The sequence below is a fragment of the Lissotriton helveticus genome, chromosome 9 (genome assembly GCF_964261635.1).
Source record: "Lissotriton helveticus chromosome 9, aLisHel1.1, whole genome shotgun sequence".
NCBI lineage: Eukaryota > Metazoa > Chordata > Amphibia > Caudata > Salamandridae > Lissotriton > Lissotriton helveticus.
The window spans coordinates 1,254,791,891-1,254,811,761 of record NC_136070.1 but is presented as its reverse complement, the minus strand read 5'-3'; the positions used below and the strand labels follow the sequence as shown (position 1 = coordinate 1,254,811,761).

General features: G+C 46.6%; 1 protein-coding gene across 1 annotated transcript in view; it reads right to left on the bottom strand.

Annotated features, from left to right (window-relative positions):
• The window catches only part of LOC144783414 (E3 ubiquitin-protein ligase rnf213-alpha-like), a 2,376,820-nt gene that overhangs the window by 887,751 nt on the left and 1,469,198 nt on the right, over positions 1 to 19,871 (bottom strand). The gene's annotated exons all lie outside the window — the stretch shown is intronic.

Sequence of the window (19,871 nt, the reverse complement as noted above, 5' to 3'; positions counted from 1 at the left end):
ACTCACCTTAGAGAAGGAAAGTGTGCATTCATGGCGAGAGGAAGGTACATGGTGCTGGCACATGCAGGGTACACTTCAGATTCAAGGAGGGTAGCTATAATAATCAATAAATCATGCCCGTTCACCACAACACGTACTTGGAGCGACCCACAAGGGACATATGTAGGAGTACAGGGGACATGGAAGAGGCAAAGGTATACCATATTTCGGTGTATGCGCCACTGAAATTACAGACGCGCACACTCAGGGCAGTAGCGACCATCCTCCTGGAGACAGCAGACTCTATGCAAATAATCGGGGGAGACTTCAACGATGTAATGTCTGAAGAACAAGACCGCTCAGGGCCGACACGTAGGGGGGGGGCACAAACTGCACTCGCGCAATACATAGCTAACATGGGCCTCGTCGATGTATGGCGATGGAGATACCCGACACAAGAAGCATATTCCTTCTACTCAGGTGCCCATAAAGTCTTCTCAAGGTTAGACTACATATTTGTGGCCAGGCAATATCTAACGGCAGGGGATGAGTTCATATACAAAGCTAGGGGAATCTCGGACCACTCACCACTGTATGCAAAAATAGGGGCAGGGAGGAGGAAGGGAGGCGAGGAATGGCGCGTCGCAGCATGGGACCTTCAGACTCCGGAGATCGCACGAGGAATTAGAGCTGATATTAAGGTATATGTGGCCGAGAACGAAGGGTCGGTCGACTCTGAGATCACATTCTGGGAGGCAATGAAACCTGTTCTGCGGGACAGAATAAAGGGCAGACTGAGGGATGAGCGGAAAAAACAACATACGGAGGCAGCAGCACTAGAAACCACAATTTTGACCCTAGAAAGGGACTACCAGATACGTAAAGAGGAGGGAACCTTGAGGCAATTACTAGACAAACAACGGGAATATAGAGAATTAGTCTCTAACGAGGCCCGGACACAATCGCTAGCTACCCTACACCGTCTATACGACGTAGGTGACAAGTCAGGTAAACTCTTGGCATGGCTGAGCGGGAAAGAAAGAGCGGCGAGATGGGTGGAGCAAATCAGACAGGGGGATGTAGATATGGTGAACACCGAGCAGGGGATAGCAGAGGCGTTTGCGTCCCACTACGAAACCTTCTACAAGGCAAGAGACCTCGGGACGGACATTGAGGCACACCGCTATTTTGAAGGGGTAGACATACCAATATTGGAGGTCGAAACCAGCACGAAGCTGGAGGCGGACATTACACGCGATGAGATTTCAGAAGCAATAAATAAACTAAAAACAGGGAAAACACCGGGGCCGAACGGCTTCCCGGCGGAATTCCTTAAACGTACGTCGGACCTGATAACTCGCCACCTCCAAGCCCTTTACACAGCATCATACAAGGAAGGGTGCCTCCCACCAGACCTTGCACTGGCCACCATTGTCCCGATCCACAAACAGGGTAAACCCAAGGAAGAATGTGCCTCATATCGCCCCATCTCGCTCCTTAACATTGAGGTGAAGGTACTGGCAACAGTCCTGGCGGTACGTCTGAGATCGGTGATTCCAGATCTCATCCACTCGGACCAATCCGGGTTCCTGCCGGATAGAGCGACTAAGCTTAACCTCAGACGCACACACAACTGGCTCCAAGAAGTTAAGGACAGGAAGGAACCACACTGGTTCCTCTCCCTAGACGCGGAGAAAGCGTTTGACGCAGTCCACTGGCCCTTTCTTATGGCCGCGCTACAACGGTTCGGCCTAGGTCCGAAATTTCGGGGCTGGATAAAGCTGCTGTATACGGCCTTGAAAGCTCGCGTACGGGTAAATGGCCACCTATCACGCGAATTCCAAGTCGGCAGGGGCACGAGACAAGGGTGCCCACTGTCCCCTCTCCTATTTACGCTCATGATCGAAATCCTGGCGGCTAGAATCCGACAGAACCCAGACATCCACGGATTCTCGTGGGACGGTGAAGGGGGAACACAGGAAAAATATCGCTATATGCTGACGACGTACTGCTATACATTACAGATCCCGAGACCTCGGTGCCGGAGTTGTTCAAGGAGTTTGACGGTTTTGGAGCAAGGGCGGGCCACAACATCAACTGGCACAAGTCAGTCCTGTATGCACCACGAGGCGCCGACGGGTGGGCAAATTTGCCGGGTCAACTACTAATCACCACGGAGGCGTTTCAATACTTGGGAGTTTATATTACCCTCAACAAGACACTTTCGTTTAGCAGAAACGTGGAGCGCATTATGGGAGAGGCAGTGGAGGACATGGCGAGATGGAGATTACTACCCCTAACGCTACTAGGCAGAGCTGCTATGTATAAAATGATCACTCTCACAAAATTCCTATACGCACTCCAAACTGAGTACTACCCACTCCCGACAACCGCTATATCTAGAATACATGCTGAGCTGCGTTCTTTCCTGTGGCTGGGGAAGCAACCGCGCATAGCCCTTCAGACACTCCAACGGCACCAGTATAGTGGGGGGATCTCATTGCCAAACTTAGAGGCGTATTACTGGGCGGAACACCTGACCCCAATAAATGACTGGATTCATGCGCCGGCGGACCACCCGACATATGCACTGGAACGAAGCAAACTGTCTCCACACAATGTACTCTACTACCTGTACGGGGGGAGGGCGGGGAGATCGCTTCTGCCGGCCACGGGTATTACACTGCGGGCATGGACACAGGCTACGAAACGCATGGGTTGGGAGGAGAGACTAACCCGACAGACGCCACTATGGCATTGCCTGTCGTCGAGGTAGGGGAAGACTGACACCCCTAACCGGCGCAGATGAGCTGCGACCACCGCCATCACTTTCGAGAACACCCGTGGGGCGCTGGTAAGGCCGAAAGGGAGCACGATAAACTGAAAGTGCTCGTGGCCAACCGTGAACCGCAGGTAACGCCGGTGGGCCGGCAGGACGGGGATGTGAAAATACGCATCCTGCAAGTCCAACGCTACCATCCAGTCTTGCGGGTCTAGAGCAGCCAAGACCTGAGCCAAAGTCAACATCTTGAACTTATCCTTCCGGAGGAAGCCGTTGACGTTCCGTAGATCCAAGATAGGACGCAGGCCCCCCTTGTCCTTCTTGGGTACCAGAAAGTAGTGGGAATAGCAACCACACCCTACTTTTGGCCCAGGAATGCGCTCGAAGGCCCCCTTGGCCAAGAGGGCCGTAACGTCCTCCTGCAGAAGTGCCAAGTGGTCCCCCGACACACGGTGGTTCTGCGGTGGCATGGCTGGAGGAGTGGTCTCGAAGTGGAGGAAGTAGCCCCTTCGGACAAGCTGCAGCACCCACCTGTCCGATGTGATAGTGCGCCAGCGGGAGTGGTGATGGCGAACCCTGCCACCCACTGGCGTCACATGGGCCTGAAAGCTCGGACTAGGAGGATTTGGAGGCTGATGCTGCGGGGGGAGGTGTGGCCTGACCTCGCCGTTGTCCCCGACCACCTCCACGGCGGAATCCATGGCCGCCACCGCGTTGAGAAGTGTTCTGCGGTGCGTGGCTGGCAGCACGTGTGGGACCGCCCCTTCCTTGGCCACGAAAGGAGCGAAACTAACCCGTCTGCTGGCGCTGGGTCGAAAGACCCAAGGACTTGGCCGTGACCCTGGAGTCCTTGAAGCGCTCAAGCGCGTGGTCCGCTTTGTCGCCAAACAGGCGACTGCCATCGAACGGCATGTCCATCAAAGTATTTTGGACATCCGCCGAAAAGTTGGCGGATCTCAGCCAGGCGTGGCGACGAATCGCCACCGTCGTGGACATCGCTCTGCCCAGCGAGTCGGTCGTATCAAGACCACACCTGATGGAATATCTCGCCGCGTCTCGGCCTTCAATCAGAGCCTGGCCGAGCTTGTCCCGTACCTCCTGCGGGCATTGCGGCAGACAGTCCGCGACCGTATCCCACAGAGAGTGGGTGTAGCGGCCTAAGAGGCATGCGGTGTTGCAAGACCGCAGTCCCAAACTCAGGGACGAGAAGACCTTCTTACCATACTGGTCGTACCTCTTAGATTCCCGGTCGGGCGGGGCCGACGGGAATGCGGTCTGGGAAGTCGAGGCCTGGATCACCAGACTCTCAGGGGTGGGATGGGTGGACAGGAACTTGGGGTCGTCCGGACACGGACGGTGGCGTCTGGCCACGTTCCTATCAACAGGCGAACCTGATGCGGGCCTGGACCACGTGCCCAAAAGAACGTCCGTCAAGGCTTCATTGAACGGCAGCTGCCTCTATCTTTTCCTATTCCTTGCTATGAATGCGGTCTCCTTGGTAATCTACTCACCAGTGATAACTTTGGCAGTTATTGCTAATACTTGATTCCTGATATACATTTTTTTTTGCCATTGCCTTGGGCTTATTTATTCAATATGGAATCCTCTCACAATGCTAAAGCGCATGACTCCACTTCTAGCTTACGTAAAGATCCTACAACTGGCAAGCGTCTTAAAAAAGACCCTCCATCTCCAGCAAAATCTCCCCTCCCTATTACATTAGAAGACATTACGGAGGAACTATGTCTTATTTGCCCTTTTATGACTGACACTGCCACAACTTTACAGAGGTTAGACAATAAATGGTCAAGTCTAGTTATGAGGCTAACGGACGTAGAGCAGAGGGTCAGTGATGCTCAGGATGTTGTTGCCAAGGTTGCCAGTCTGACCAAGGAGGTTGATCCACTCAAGAAAACTTCAGAGGACTTGGAAAATCGTAACCATCGTAACAATCTTCGAATTTATGGTATTCCGGAGAATTCTGAAGGATCAGACGTCATTCAATTTTTGAAAATACAAGTCCTTCCTATCACTGGTATTCCTAAGCACATAGATGTTAATATTCAACAAGCTCACCGTCTGGGTCCAAAGAACTCTTCTTCCACTTAAAAGCCTAGAGGGATAATTGCATATTTTCTTTTATAGGTGGTGATAACAATTTGAGAGAGAAGGAAAAAAATCAGGACACTCTCACTTCCCCAGTTCAATCTTTGTCAAACAACAGAAGAGTGTCAAAAGAGACAAATGCGAATTACTTAGGTTGATTGTTTCTCTGCTTTTTGTGCTTACACATTTGTCTCTTTTGACACTCTCTTATTTTCTTTTATATTCAGATCTCATGACGATCCTTCACAATGCTAAACAACATAAGCAACTACTATGGTCTGGACATAAGGTGTTTTTCACTCAGGATGTTTCCAAAGCAACTGCTGCTCGACGGAAGGAATTCCTGTATTTGAGACCTACGCTTCGATCAATGAATGCCCAATATGGTCACATACACCCATGCTTCTTCAAAGTAACTTATAAGGAACGCACTTTCAGCTTTGATGATTCGGCTGACTTTCGGAAATTCATCCACACTCATAGAGATGAACATATGGAACTCAGCAAATCTTAGTTCTTCTGTAGTTTTATTCGTTGTCTGATTCTGTTATTATGTTGTTCTTTTCACTTCTTCTTCTGTGGTAACATCTTATTTTTTCTCTTATCTCTTTGTGTTATAGGCTTCCTTTGTTCATTTGTATGGCGTAATTCCCTCCTTCGTGCTATCCTGATGTTTGTATTGTTCAACCCAGCTTGCTGCAATTCCTTCCTTTTCATTGGTAAGTTTCCTTCACATGTTCTTATTGGTCGCAATTAGTAATTTGTTCTTCTTCTTTCTACTATTTTTTTTTCCCTCAACATGACTATTGTGGCTTATTTGTTATTTTTTTCTCCTGCTCGTGCGGTTGTCTGGTCATCGCCGTCCACCTCTCACTCCACTGTTTTTCACTTGCATGTCATTTGTGACTGAAGCCATTTGGCTTTTTGTCATCCTTTTTTTGCACACATTTTTTGAGGGACTCATTCCCTCTCTTTTTCTTCTTTATTTCTATGTCTATCCCTTTCCCCCTTTTCTACCCTTTCTTTTTTCTCTTCTCTCTTTATTCCTGGTCTTTTTCTTCTGGTATCTCCTCTACTGTTCAATTATTCTTTGCTTCTTATGGTGCATATACAGATAGAATTTTCTCACTACTTTCACCTGCTCCATTCTTACACATTCCCTCTTCATTCTTTCCTGCTTTCTTCTTCATTATCTATTTTCTTTCTTTATTCTCCTAATTCTGTGCTTAATCTCTCCCAATACATTTAAATGACTGGTTTAAGAATAATTTCTTGGAATGTTAAAGGTCTTCAGAATCCGATTAAAAAACAGCGTGTTCTTTCTCATTTAGCGAGATTGAAATGTCAAGTTGCTTTATTACAAGAAACACATTTATCTTTACAGGATTTGTCTTCATTAAGAAAGCAATGGGTGGGAGCAGCTTTCTGCTCCACAGCTGTTACTAACAAAAATGGTGTTATTATATTATTTCACAAATCCTTAAATGTTCAGTTGTTGAATGAATCATATGATACTGATGGTAGATGGTTGTTTTTGGATTGTATTGTTAACAATGTCAAGCTCTCTTTTTGCAATGTCTATGGCCCCAATGGTATCGATCCCACCTTCTGGAATAAGTTCTCTTCGCTCCTCTCTTCACATGACGCTGATGATTTGATTTTGGGGGGTGATTGTAACCAATTAATGGACCCCTTTCTGGACAGGAAATCACAAACCAAGTATATTCCTAACAAGATGCAAAAATCATTCCATAATGCTATTTCTTCCAGAGGCCTTATTGATTCATGGAGGATATCCCACCCTGACACTCTTGAATTCTCCTTCTTCTCTCCAGTTCACGCTTCGCACTCACATATTGACTACATTTTTCTCACCCAGCATGCTTTTCAGTTCATGACTAACTCAGAAATAGGTTCTAATCTCATTTCTGATCATGCCCCTGTTATTTTGGACATGGATTATCCTTCTCCTACTCCTTCTTCCAGGCGCTGGGTTTCAACAACTCTCTTCTTCTAGATCCTCTGTTTGTTGACCACTTTTTATCGTTTATGGACACATTTTTTCATATCAACCTTCTCTCCACCTCTGATTTTCATTTTATCTGGGATGCGTTTAAAGCTGCCGCTAGAGGTTGTATTATTGATTGTGTATCGCGTAAAAAGAAAAAAGCCATTGCTCATTCTACTCAAATTCTTAAGCAAATTAAACACCTGGACACCTCTATTTCACTACTAATTCTCCTGATACATGGTCTTCTCTTATTAAAGCTAAAATGCAGTATAACAAACACTCCTGGGACTCTGCTTCTAATAATCTTCTTAAATGTAATGCTAAAATGTACAGTGGGCGAAATAAGGCTGGTAAATCGCTTGCAAACTATCTCAAAATTAAGAAGCAAAAAACTAAAATTGTATCTATTACTGACTCGCATGGTATTAAGCAATCTTCTGATGCCCAAATCCTTGAATGCTTTGTCCAATAATATTCCACTCTTTACACTCCAGAATCTGAACCCTCTTCGGCACAAATTGATTCTTTCTTTCAATCCATCCCTAAATCCTCTGATAATGTCGTGGATCTTTCCTCCCTGGATGCTCCTATCTCAGAGAAGGAAATACTCAATGCTATTACTCTTTTACCCAGAGACAAAAGACCCGGCCCTGATGGTTTCACAGTACGTTTCTATCTTCACTTTAAAACTGTTTTAATACCACATCTACTATCTCTGATTAAATCCTTTCTGACCAAGGGAGAATCACAAGGTTCTTTTTACTCAAGCCATGCTCTGTCTCATTCCCAAAAAAGATAAATATCCCTCCCTCTGTAAAAACTATCGGCCCATATCCCTTATTAATACTGATTACAAAATATATGCAAAAATTTTAGCCTTACGGATTAATCAAATTATTCCCGATCTCATCAGCATATATCAGTCCGGATTTGTTAAAGGAAGGCCCATTACGGATAATTCGAGAACTCTCCTTAATATTATACACCTCGCCTCTAAAATGGATTCCCCTATTGCGGCTATTACATTGGACGCCGAGAAGGCTTTCGATCGGGTTAACTGGGATTTTATGTTTGGAGCATTAAGATGGCATGGTTTCAGTTCTCCTATTATTAGTTACATTCAATTGCTTTATTCTGATTCTTCTACTTCTAATTGGGTAAATGGTTCGCAATCTGATTATTTTTCTCTCCGGAGGGGTACTAGGCAGGGGTGTCCTCTTTCGCCCCTTCTTTTCGTTCTTGCTCTAGAACCGTTTTTAGAAAAAATACGTTGTTCTTCTTCTTACACAGGTTTTGTTTACAAAAATGTTGAGATCAAATACACAGCTTATGCAGATGACATTATGCTTTATATTTCTAATCCTTCTTTGCCTTCCCTTTTTTCTTTGTTACAGGATTATTCTTCAGTCTCAGGTCATAAATTAAATATAGATAAATCCGAAGTTTTACCACTCAATACGTTCTGTCTTTCTCATCTCTTTCGTGGATCTGGTTTTGAATGGAACCCCACTGGTATTAAATGTCTTGGTATTCTATATGCTAACACCATCAGAGAAACTATTAACATTAACCACAAAGATGTACTTAAAAAACTTTCTTCCCTTATAACTGGTTGGTCTCCTCTTTTCTTATCTTGGTGGGGAAGACTTGCAACTATCAAAATGATATTACTCCCTATTGTTAATTTTTATCTTTCTATGCTTCCTATTTCTCTCCCGCAGTATTTTTTTAAATCCATTAATAGTTTACTAACTACATTTTTGTGGAATAATCGAAAAGCTCGATTATCTCTCTCTCGCCTTCAACAAACCAAAAACGTGGGTGCAGTAAACTTCCCTAACATCTCGCGTTTTCACTCCACTTTTACTCTTAAGCAAATATGGTCTTTTTTGGGTGATACTGGTTCCACTCCCACAACCGCATGGAGTCCTTTTGAACTTGAACAACTTGCCCCTTTTTCTTTTCTTACTGCTACTCGTCTTACTCACCCTCCGACACATTTTCTTTCCTCCACTCTTAAATACTCTAAAGTACTTGCTCTTTCTTTCTTTCGCTCTTTTTTCTCACACGCTGACCTTCACTCTCTTACACCCATATGGTATAACAAATCCCTTAAAATTAACAATAAAGCGCTTTTTTGGAAAGAATGGATTGACAAAGGCATTACAACTTATTCTCAACTACTTCATGATAACGCTCTGATGAACTTCTCTCAAGTTTGTGACACCTTTCACATCTCCAACACATTCTTCTCAATATCCATTGCTCATGCATCTTTTAACTGATTTTATTTCACAACAAAGTTTGTTGTCTACCTCTCCCCTTTCTCTCCTCCATCTACTAGATTTTTCACTCCCCCTCAAAGCTGCTGCAATTTATAAAATCATTTCTCAACCTGACGCTATTAGGGGTAAAACTAAACTTGAGTTACTTTGGGAACAAGATCTAGCTCAAGAATTTTCTTTGCAGTTATGGGACACTATATAGTCTAAACTTCACACAATTTCCCGATCAGCTAGCACTACACGGACTTGCTATTTATTTTACAACAGACTTTTTTTTTACCCCTTCGGACTTACACAAATTTAAGTTACTTGATTCTAAAAAGTGTTGGTCCTGCCTTCATGAAAATGTTGATTTTTTACACATGTTTTTCTATTGTCCAGTAGTCAAATCCCTATGGTCACGAATTTGGTTACAATTGAACAAAATCTTATCTACTGATTTTCCTTTTGAAATTGTACATATTTTCTTAGGTGGCACGTCACCCATCTGGGATGTTCACTGTAATGTTCGCAAGTTTATAGATCTTTTTATAGCAATTTCTTTTCAGGTTATAACCACCAATTGGAAAGATACTTCTAAGATATCTTATAACGCCTGGTGGAATTTATTGTGTCATCACCATAGACTCGACCGTGCCTTCGCCACCACGACTTCTTTATTGATTAAGAGAGACTTGATATGGATGTCTTTGACTGACTTCCTTTCCAGAGGTGTCACTATTTGAGGTTTTTTAGGTCTATTTTGCACCTGCAGTTTTGTTTTATATAAATAGAATTGTTTGCATTTGCATTACATCTTAATAAATGAGCTTATTTCATAGGCTGTTCCCTTTCTCTCTCCTTCTTTCTCTTCTTTCTTTCTTCTCTCTCTTTTGTTTCCCCTTTCTTTTTCTCTCCCTCTCTCTATTTCTCTCTTAAAAAAAATCTTTTTCCCTTAGTAAAGCTTATTTACCCCCTTTGGGGTTGTTTTTTCAGATGTTTTTACTTTAACAAAATGTATCTCTTTTTTCTGCCTTTTTATTTCTGTACTTATGTTTTACATTGTGCACTCTGTTTAATAAAGCTATTTAAACTTAAAAAAAAGAAGGGCAAGGCTGATGCCTGGCTTCCACCATCAAGTGCTACCGCTGTTGCATAACAGCCAGCGCTGTCGACTTTGAAGGTGGGGATCCAGGTTCGAGTCTCAGCGTGGGCTCAGGATCCTGTGATATTGGACAAATCACTTAATCTCCCGGTGCCTAATTAAAATGAATGTGTCCTTTTGTAATGTAACTGGTGCTCATGTGGGGTCGAGTTCGAGCTATACAATACTGACAAAAATAAGCAATTGCAACAAGTCTCCCATTAGCGAGAGTTTGAGCTATTGACATTCTAAAGGGCAATGCCTTCTAATTATCTGTATATTATTTACAACAATACAGCCAAGAAGTCCAGAAGCAGAGACGCTCCTTTGACTCGGTGAAGGCCAAACTCAGGTCTATGAACATCACATACATGCTACTCTTCCCTGCTAAACTTAAAGTCATCTATAAAGACAAAGCACTTTTCTTCAACCACCCAGAAGACGCATGGCAGTGGTTGGAAGAGAGACCGATCCTCAATGGGCGTGAAGCAGCAGGGCGAGAGGAACTGGAAAAAACCGTAAGGGAAAAGACACAATGGGGATCACCCAAGCAACAATGAAGGAAATCCAGAAGAATATACTCACGCCACACAGGAACCCCGTATCAGGCGCGCATAGCGGCAGGTGCTAGGAGGGGGAGATCGGAGTCGCCGGGTGCATCGACAACAGCTGACCAAACACTCCGGGGGGCACGGAAACAGATTCGCTCGGAGGGTGAAGGAGATGACGAAGTGGAGCCCAGAGACTCAGATGCCGAGGAAGAAGATGAGTTGGACAGCGATCAAAACTCAGTTCACCTGCTAGTGAAGGAAATTCACAACCTGGAACAAGATGCCTCCGATAAGATCAGTGGAACTGAAACTACCACACAAGACTCACACTCATAAGAACCGGTGAAGTGGACTACTGGAGACGTCGGCCGGAGCACACAAAAGGGACACGCAAGTTTTTTCACACACCCCCCTTGTTTTCTCTTATCTAATCTAATCTTTGTTTGTTTTTGTTGAAAGTTCAGAGGCTCTTTCCTCTTTATTTGAAGCGCAGGGTTGGGCAGAAGCTACATCCGGGCATACTACCCGGAACATTGGCGACACTACCTTCTGCTTAGACAGGATTAGCAAGATATAATTGAATAAGAGGGTGGGAGAGGGGGGGGGGCGACAGACCGACTCTTACCGAAAGTTCGGTCCTTAACCAAGGATGAGACTGGAGGGAGATGGAGAGGGAGGTGGGGAGGGGGGGGGGAGAGACGGGGCAGGGGAAGTTCTTCAAGTTCGGGGAGTTGGGGGGACTGTTGGGAAGGGAAACAGAAGAAGAAACAGAGTCAAGCATACATGAAGCAACACTGCCGCTCGCGGCTGTCACGGACAACCACAGAACATGAGCGTTACTCCATCCCATGGCAGGTACACTAACAGCCCCAGGTCAGGAACATAGAGGGCTCTCAATCCTGACGTGGAATGTGAATGGCCTAGGCGCCAAAATAAAGAGGGGACTTGTAAATGCGTACATTAAGAGGGCGGCCCCAGACCTTGTACTTCTGCAAGAAACTCACCTTAGAGAAGGGAAGTGTGCATTCATGGCGAGAGGAAGGTACATGGTGCTGGCACATGCAGGGTACACTTCAGATTCAAGGAGGGTAGCTATAATAATCAATAAATCATGCCCGTTCACCACAACACGTACTTGGAGCGACCCACAAGGGACATATGTAGGAGTACAGGGGACATGGAAGAGGCAAAGGTATACCATATTTCGGTGTATGCGCCACCGAAATTACAGACGCGCACACTCAGGGCAGTAGCGACCATCCTCCTGGAGACAGCAGACTCTATGCAAATAATCGGGGGAGACTTCAACGATGTAATGTCTGAAGAACAAGACCGCTCAGGGCCGACACGTAGGGGGGGGGGGCACAAACTGCACTCGCGCAATACATAGCTAACATGGGCCTCGTCGATGTATGGCGATGGAGATACCCGACACAAGAAGCATATTCCTTCTACTCAGGTGCCCATAAAGTCTTCTCCAGGTTAGACTACATATTTGTGGCCAGGCAATATCTAACGGCAGGGGATGAGTTCATATACAAAGCTAGGGGAATCTCGGACCACTCACCACTGTATGCAAAAATAGGGGCAGGGAGGAGGAAGGGAGGCGAGGAATGGCGCGTCGCAGCATGGGACCTTCAGACTCCGGAGATCGCACGAGGAATTAGAGCTGATATTAAGGTATATGTGGCCGAGAACGAAGGGTCGGTCGACTCTGAGATCACATTCTGGGAGGCAATGAAACCTGTTCTGCGGGACAGAATAAAGGGCAGACTGAGGGATGAGCGGAAAAAACAACATACGGAGGCAGCAGCACTAGAAACCACAATTTTGACCCTAGAAAGGGACTACCAGATACGTAAAGAGGAGGGAACCTTGAGGCAATTACTAGACAAACAACGGGAATATAGAGAATTAGTCTCTAACGAGGCCCGGACACAATCGCTAGCTACCCTACACCGTCTATACGACGTAGGTGACAAGTCAGGTAAACTCTTGGCATGGCTGAGCGGGAAAGAAAGAGCGGCGAGATGGGTGGAGCAAATCAGACAGGGGGATGTAGATATGGTGAACACCGAGCAGGGGATAGCAGAGGCGTTTGCGTCCCACTACGAAACCTTCTACAAGGCAAGAGACCTCGGGACGGACATTGAGGCACACCGCTATTTTGAAGGGGTAGACATACCAATATTGGAGGTCGAAACCAGCACGAAGCTGGAGGCGGACATTACACGCGATGAGATTTCAGAAGCAATAAATAAACTAAAAACAGGGAAAACACCGGGGCCGAACGGCTTCCCGGCGGAATTCCTTAAACGTACGTCGGACCTGATAACTCGCCACCTCCAAGCCCTTTACACAGCATCATACAAGGAAGGGTGCCTCCCACCAGACCTTGCACTGGCCACCATTGTCCCGATCCACAAACAGGGTAAACCCAAGGAAGAATGTGCCTCATATCGCCCCATCTCGCTCCTTAACATTGAGGTGAAGGTACTGGCAACAGTCCTGGCGGTACGTCTGAGATCGGTGATTCCAGATCTCATCCACTCGGACCAATCCGGGTTCCTGCCGGATAGAGCGACTAAGCTTAACCTCAGACGCACACACAACTGGCTCCAAGAAGTTAAGGACAGGAAGGAACCACACTGGTTCCTCTCCCTAGACGCGGAGAAAGCGTTTGACGCAGTCCACTGGCCCTTTCTTATGGCCGCGCTACAACGGTTCGGCCTAGGTCCGAAATTTCGGGGCTGGATAAAGCTGCTGTATACGGCCTTGAAAGCTCGCGTACGGGTAAATGGCCACCTATCACGCGAATTCCAAGTCGGCAGGGGCACGAGACAAGGGTGCCCACTGTCCCCTCTCCTATTTACGCTCATGATCGAAATCCTGGCGGCTAGAATCCGACAGAACCCAGACATCCACGGATTCTCGTGGGACGGTGAAGGGGGAACACAGGAAAAATATCGCTATATGCTGACGACGTACTGCTATACATTACAGATCCCGAGACCTCGGTGCCGGAGTTGTTCAAGGAGTTTGACGGTTTTGGAGCAAGGGCGGGCCACAACATCAACTGGCACAAGTCAGTCCTGTATGCACCACGAGGCGCCGACGGGTGGGCAAATTTGCCGGGTCAACTACTAATCACCACGGAGGCGTTTCAATACTTGGGAGTTTATATTACCCTCAACAAGACACTTTCGTTTAGCAGAAACGTGGAGCGCATTATGGGAGAGGCAGTGGAGGACATGGCGAGATGGAGATTACTACCCCTAACGCTACTAGGCAGAGCTGCTATGTATAAAATGATCACTCTCACAAAATTCCTATACGCACTCCAAACTGAGTACTACCCACTCCCGACAACCGCTATATCTAGAATACATGCTGAGCTGCGTTCTTTCCTGTGGCTGGGGAAGCAACCGCGCATAGCCCTTCAGACACTCCAACGGCACCAGTATAGTGGGGGGATCTCATTGCCAAACTTAGAGGCGTATTACTGGGCGGAACACCTGACCCCAATAAATGACTGGATTCATGCGCCGGCGGACCACCCGACATATGCACTGGAACGAAGCAAACTGTCTCCACACAATGTACTCTACTACCTGTACGGGGGGAGGGCGGGGAGATCGCTTCTGCCGGCCACGGGTATTACACTGCAGGCATGGACACAGGCTACGAAACGCATGGGTTGGGAGGAGAGACTAACCCGACAGACGCCACTATGGCATTGCCAATGGTTAACGGAAATTAAAAAACTAAAGGGCTTCCAAAGGTGGGATGACATTGGTATATCAACCATTGGAGATGTGATCTGGAAGGGTGAACTAAAATCATTTAGCATGCTACAGGCGGACTATGGGCTGCATCGTTCGCAAATATTTAAACACACACAGTTGGCACATGCATGGAGAGCCCAGAACATCACACTCACGGACATACCGGAATATGCACCATTAGAGGGCAGACTCCTTCAAGAGCAGATAGTGCATCAGGCGGTTTCCCTCACATACAAGACACTAACGAATAACATGCTTGGCGATTTAACTAAACTTAGAGGTGTCTGGGAGGCGGAAGTAGGGGAAATGGAAGACCTAGACTGGGAAATAGTCCTGCTGCACCCTCGGGAAGTAGCAATCAAGTCGAGGTTGAGGCTAATACAGTTAAATGTACTCCATAGGACCTACTTTGACAGGAGGCGTCTCCTCAAGATGGGTAGGATAACCGACCCCTCATGTCTTAGATGCGGATACCACCAAGGGGACTTTTACCACACTATATGGTCTTGTGATAAAATTCAAACATATTGGGCACACATCTTCACGGAATTGGGAGAGGTTCTAGGTGTAGAATTGACACGAGACCCGAAACTGGCACTGCTGGGCATGACAAATGAGGTGGACCTGCCACGCCCACAACTTATCTTTTTGGTATTAGCCTTAGTAGTGGCGAAGAGAGACATCGCAAAATACTGGGGAGTTGCAGAGGCACCAGAGATAGAGGAATGGAGGAGGGGCCTAGATCAGTACATGGTGGCGGAAAGAGTAACCTATAAAGCCAGAGGCTGCCCTAAAAAGTTTCGGAAAGTGTGGAAGAAATGGAGACAATACCATGGTCTGGAAGGGGGGCAGTAGGGTGGAACAGAACGACAGGCAAGGGCAAAAGAAGGGTCAGAAAGGATAGAAGAGTTAGCAGGGATACTTCCTGGAGAGGGAGGAGAGTCAACCAGATACCGAAGGGAGCAGAAATCAGTGGTTCTGTGGGTGGGCGGCGGGTGGGGAGAGGTAGAGTTGCGTGAGACTCCGTACCTGGAGTCGGTGAATTCCTACTATTTGTAATAGAAGGATATGTGATGACTGTTGTTCTTCCAGAGGGTATACGTTATTTTAGTTATCCTTTTCTATATCTACAGTTGGGAAGAGGGGGGGGAGGGAGTGGGAGAAAAGTAAAAGCAGAGATTTATCATGCGATGGACAGCCCAAATGGACTTTGGCCCAGATACACTCAGTATATGAAGGATTGAACGCCGCCCGGCCTCCGGGATGTGGGCAAAAGGGCTGTGATGCTGGGTATGAATATGTATCTGACGTCTTGGGGGGGAGGGGGGCGTAAATGATATCTTTTTTTGATTTCCGGGGCTGGAAATATACGTATATTTGCTCTGCACAAAAATAAAGTTTAAAAAAAAAGGAAAAAAAAAAAAGAATCCAACATCTTTGTGTTGGCAGGATTTAGGACACTGAGTCAGGGGCATGCCCACTTCCCACAGGAAAAGGTCATTTAGGAGGCATAGTGACCTCAGGGTCAAGTAACCCTTTGTCTACTGCCCGTCTCTCCCCCAACGCCTCTACATTCTGTATTTACGAGGGCCCCTGAGCTCAGAAAGACAGAACAACTTTCGAATCTTAAGACGAGGACAACTAGGACCCTGGCGAGCCGCAAAAGGGAAGAACAGAGGAACAGAAGAATGACCTGAAGCTAACTCTGCCAGCTGTCTGCCTGCTCCTGACAATTTAACTGTAGTCACCTCTGTCCTGTGCTGTCCACCTCCACAAACCCCGCATGTCCGCCAGCATGTCACAAGAAGTCCACAGATCTCCCTTGGAGCAGAGAAGCAACTGCAGGCAACAACTGTGACTACCAGGTACACTGCACCTGCTGCCCACAGTGAACGCCGTTCCAGGAAGAGTGCAGCAGTGTCTTCCTGCCAAGCCTGAAGATCAACTGACCTGCAAGAGCCCAGCTCTGCCAAAACCCAGAGTACCGAAGACTTGCCGTGACTTAGGAATTGGAAGTGGATTTGTAGAGTGCTTGGCTACCCGGGGGTGTCCCAGCGCTGCGGAATTAGCCTGGGAACAACTGATATTAAGGGAAGAGCCAGGTTTTCAGGAGCTTGCAGAATTTTAATAGGTTAGTTTCCCTCCGGTTGTTAAGAGGGAGGGAGTTCCAGAGCCTCTGGATCGCGCCTTCTTAATTTTGGGGGTGTAGGCTAAGTGGAGAGAGTCAGAGCAGAGCTTTCTTTTGAGTTTGTAGGTTTTAACCTGCGCCCGAAGTATGGGGGGACTCTTGTCCTGAAGGATTTTGTGTGTGATGCAAAGGGATATGAAGTTAACTCTCCTGAATTGGGAGCCAATGGAGGGTGTTTAAGGCGGGTTTGGCTGAGCACCGATTTTTTGTGCCTGTCAGAAGTCTGGCTGCTGAATTCTGGACAAGTTGAAGTTTGCAAAAAACACAGTTGATGGACAGATTGTAGAACAATGTCATACATTCACCCCAGTACAAGGATCTGGGCCTAAATCCATCGTTTTTTTGCACTCCACACCACCCTGGGTTAGACACTGGCTATATGCAAATCAGCTCTGACCCTGTGCCTCATGGGAACAGTCCAGTCCGAACTACCAAGCCATGTCTTTCCCAGACCGGAATCAAGCATCCAAGGACCGGTTTCTAACTATCAGCCTTCATCAGCCTGGATAACGTGACTCCAGTGGTGTGGAGAGCCTGAAGTTGAAGTTTGGAAATAACATTTTTGGGGGCGCCATGGTAGAGGGCGTTCCCATAATCAAGTCTGGAAAGAAAGATACCCTGAATAAGGAGTTTTCTCGAATGGGTAGGTAGTAAAGGGAGGATTTTGCATATAGTTCATAGCAGGCTGAAGCAGACTCCCACGGTTTTCCTAGCCGGTCAAGTCAGATGCCCAGGCTTTTTATTTCTTGTTTTGGGAAGGGAGCTGGCCCTATACAGGTAGGCCACATGAGCTTGGGAGTGAGATTAGATTGATTACCCAGCACCAGGAGTTCTGTTTTCTCGCCATTCAATTTAAGCTGAGAGCCGGTCATCCAGCTAAAGCATTCTTTGAGACAGGAGGACATGTTTTCCGGGGAATGGTCTGATTGATTCAGTGAGACGACGAGTTGGGTGTCGTCCGCATAAGTGATCAGTTTAATTCCAAAGGGGGCAACTCTTTCCACCAGTGGGGACATATATACATTAAAAAGGGTAGGGCTCAGGGACGAGCCCTGAGGTACCCCACATTGGAGAGGAATAGCTCTGGAGCGGATGTTGCCTTCTGTGACCTGAAAGGTTCTATTTTCAAGGAATGATTTCAGCCAGGATAGAACTGACCCTGTCACTCCTATCCTACTAAGCTGGTGACCCAGGATACGGTGGTTCACCTTATCAAAGGCTGCGCTTAGAGCCAGGAGGATCCCTGCGGCTGATCCTCTGGAGTAAATGATCTTTCTCGCTTCCTCTACCATTGCCATCAGTGCGGTATCAGTGCCCTGGCCAGGGCGAAAGCTTGTCTGAGATCAGTGTAGGAGTCCACCGGATTCAAGGAAGGCTGAGAGTTGTTGATTGACAAATTTTTCCGCCACCTTATTGATTCCTGGTAGTAAAGAGATGGGTCGATAATTGCCCATCACAGTGGGATCGAGGTGTTTTTTTTTTTAGCAGTGCCTTTACTATCGCTTTTTTCCAATTGGGCGGTACAATGCCCTGTTCTAGGGAGGCATTGATTAGGTTGGAAATGGGAGGGCTGATGGTGGCCACTACTGCCTTCAAGATGTTAAAAGGTGCTGGGTCTAGAGGCGAACCACTCTTGATTGACTCTAGAATTTGAAGGAGCAGCTCCACTGTAATGGGGGAAAATGAGGCTAGGCAACGGGCGTTATTCTGGCGTTCTGAAGGAGAGGGCTCTGTATAGTCAATCTTTGGGAGTGTTTTTAGGATATTTTTAATTTTAATGGCGAAATATTCTGCCAGTTTGTTACAAAGATGACCAGAGGGGTCAGGAGCTGGGGGTGGGTCGGGGATTTTCAAGAATTCCTTGACAATGCGGAATGTTTCCCTGGATGAGTTAGTGGCCGTATAGAATTTTTCCTTCAAAGAAGGCCGCCTGAGTCTTTTTACGGGTGGCTTTATAGGATATATAATTAGCTTGTTTACAGGTCCAGACCAGACTCCCACTTCTTGCCCAACTGGGACCCAACCGGCAAGGAATGTCAGCATTGCAGATGCAGCTCTTGTAGTGACTCCACTGTTCAGCTGTCGCCCAATCGGTTGACCGCACTAAAGTTAAAGGAGGCATTTTGGTGCACAAATGACCAATGACCCCAAAGACCCTGCACCTGAGCTGCCGGATCGACATAATCCAGTTGTTGTTCCTTGTTGTCGGGTTCCTCCTGCACAAGGCACCTTTTGGGAGATCCCCTTTTTCTGTGCTTTTCAAGTGGCCGCTTCTTTAACCAAGAGCGTTTTTGCGCCATGACCAGCCCCCTCTCTTGTGCTACATTGAGACTTTGAGCGCCGCAATTGTACTATTCAAGGGCAGAGCACTGGTCCCTGACCCTCTACGACACTGAGACCGAAGTGGGTCCACCGAGAACGCACAACAATCCGAAGTATTCTATGTGTGCCAGTTTTCTCCTATAGGATAACAATGTGGTTTTAACCTGCAAAAGCTATTCAAAAGTAATTCTTTGTAAAAGTACTCACCTGCAACAAGTTTCTGAGATCTAAAGCATATTTATAAAAATGACTATTTTTCTAAATTAGTGCAGCTCTACTTTTTGAGTGGATGTGTTTTGCTTATTCACTTGGTGAATGCAGTGAATGTCTTAACACTCTTCTCTGATAAGCCTAATGCTGCATTACCACAGATAACCCTAGAAGAAGCACCTTGGAATTGCTAGAGCAACCTCCTGTCCACTCACAAGGAAATATCTGGACTCTGTGCACACCATACCTCATTTTGGTATAATATATACAGAGCCAGCTTTCTACAAGGTGGTCCTTACACCTAAATAATTTGACAGATGAGTCTCTGCATCAAAAAGTTTCAAGACCTCCGGATTCTGGAATCTGCAGCTAGATGTCTGTATCACATAATAAGACTCAGAATCCTTTCTTTAACTGCCTGGACTGCTAGGTAGTGTGCCACCAGCAAAAGAACATCAAAGGATAAAATGCCCTATAGACTGTAAATATAAATAACATACACTTCAATTCAATAAAAACTATGTGAATC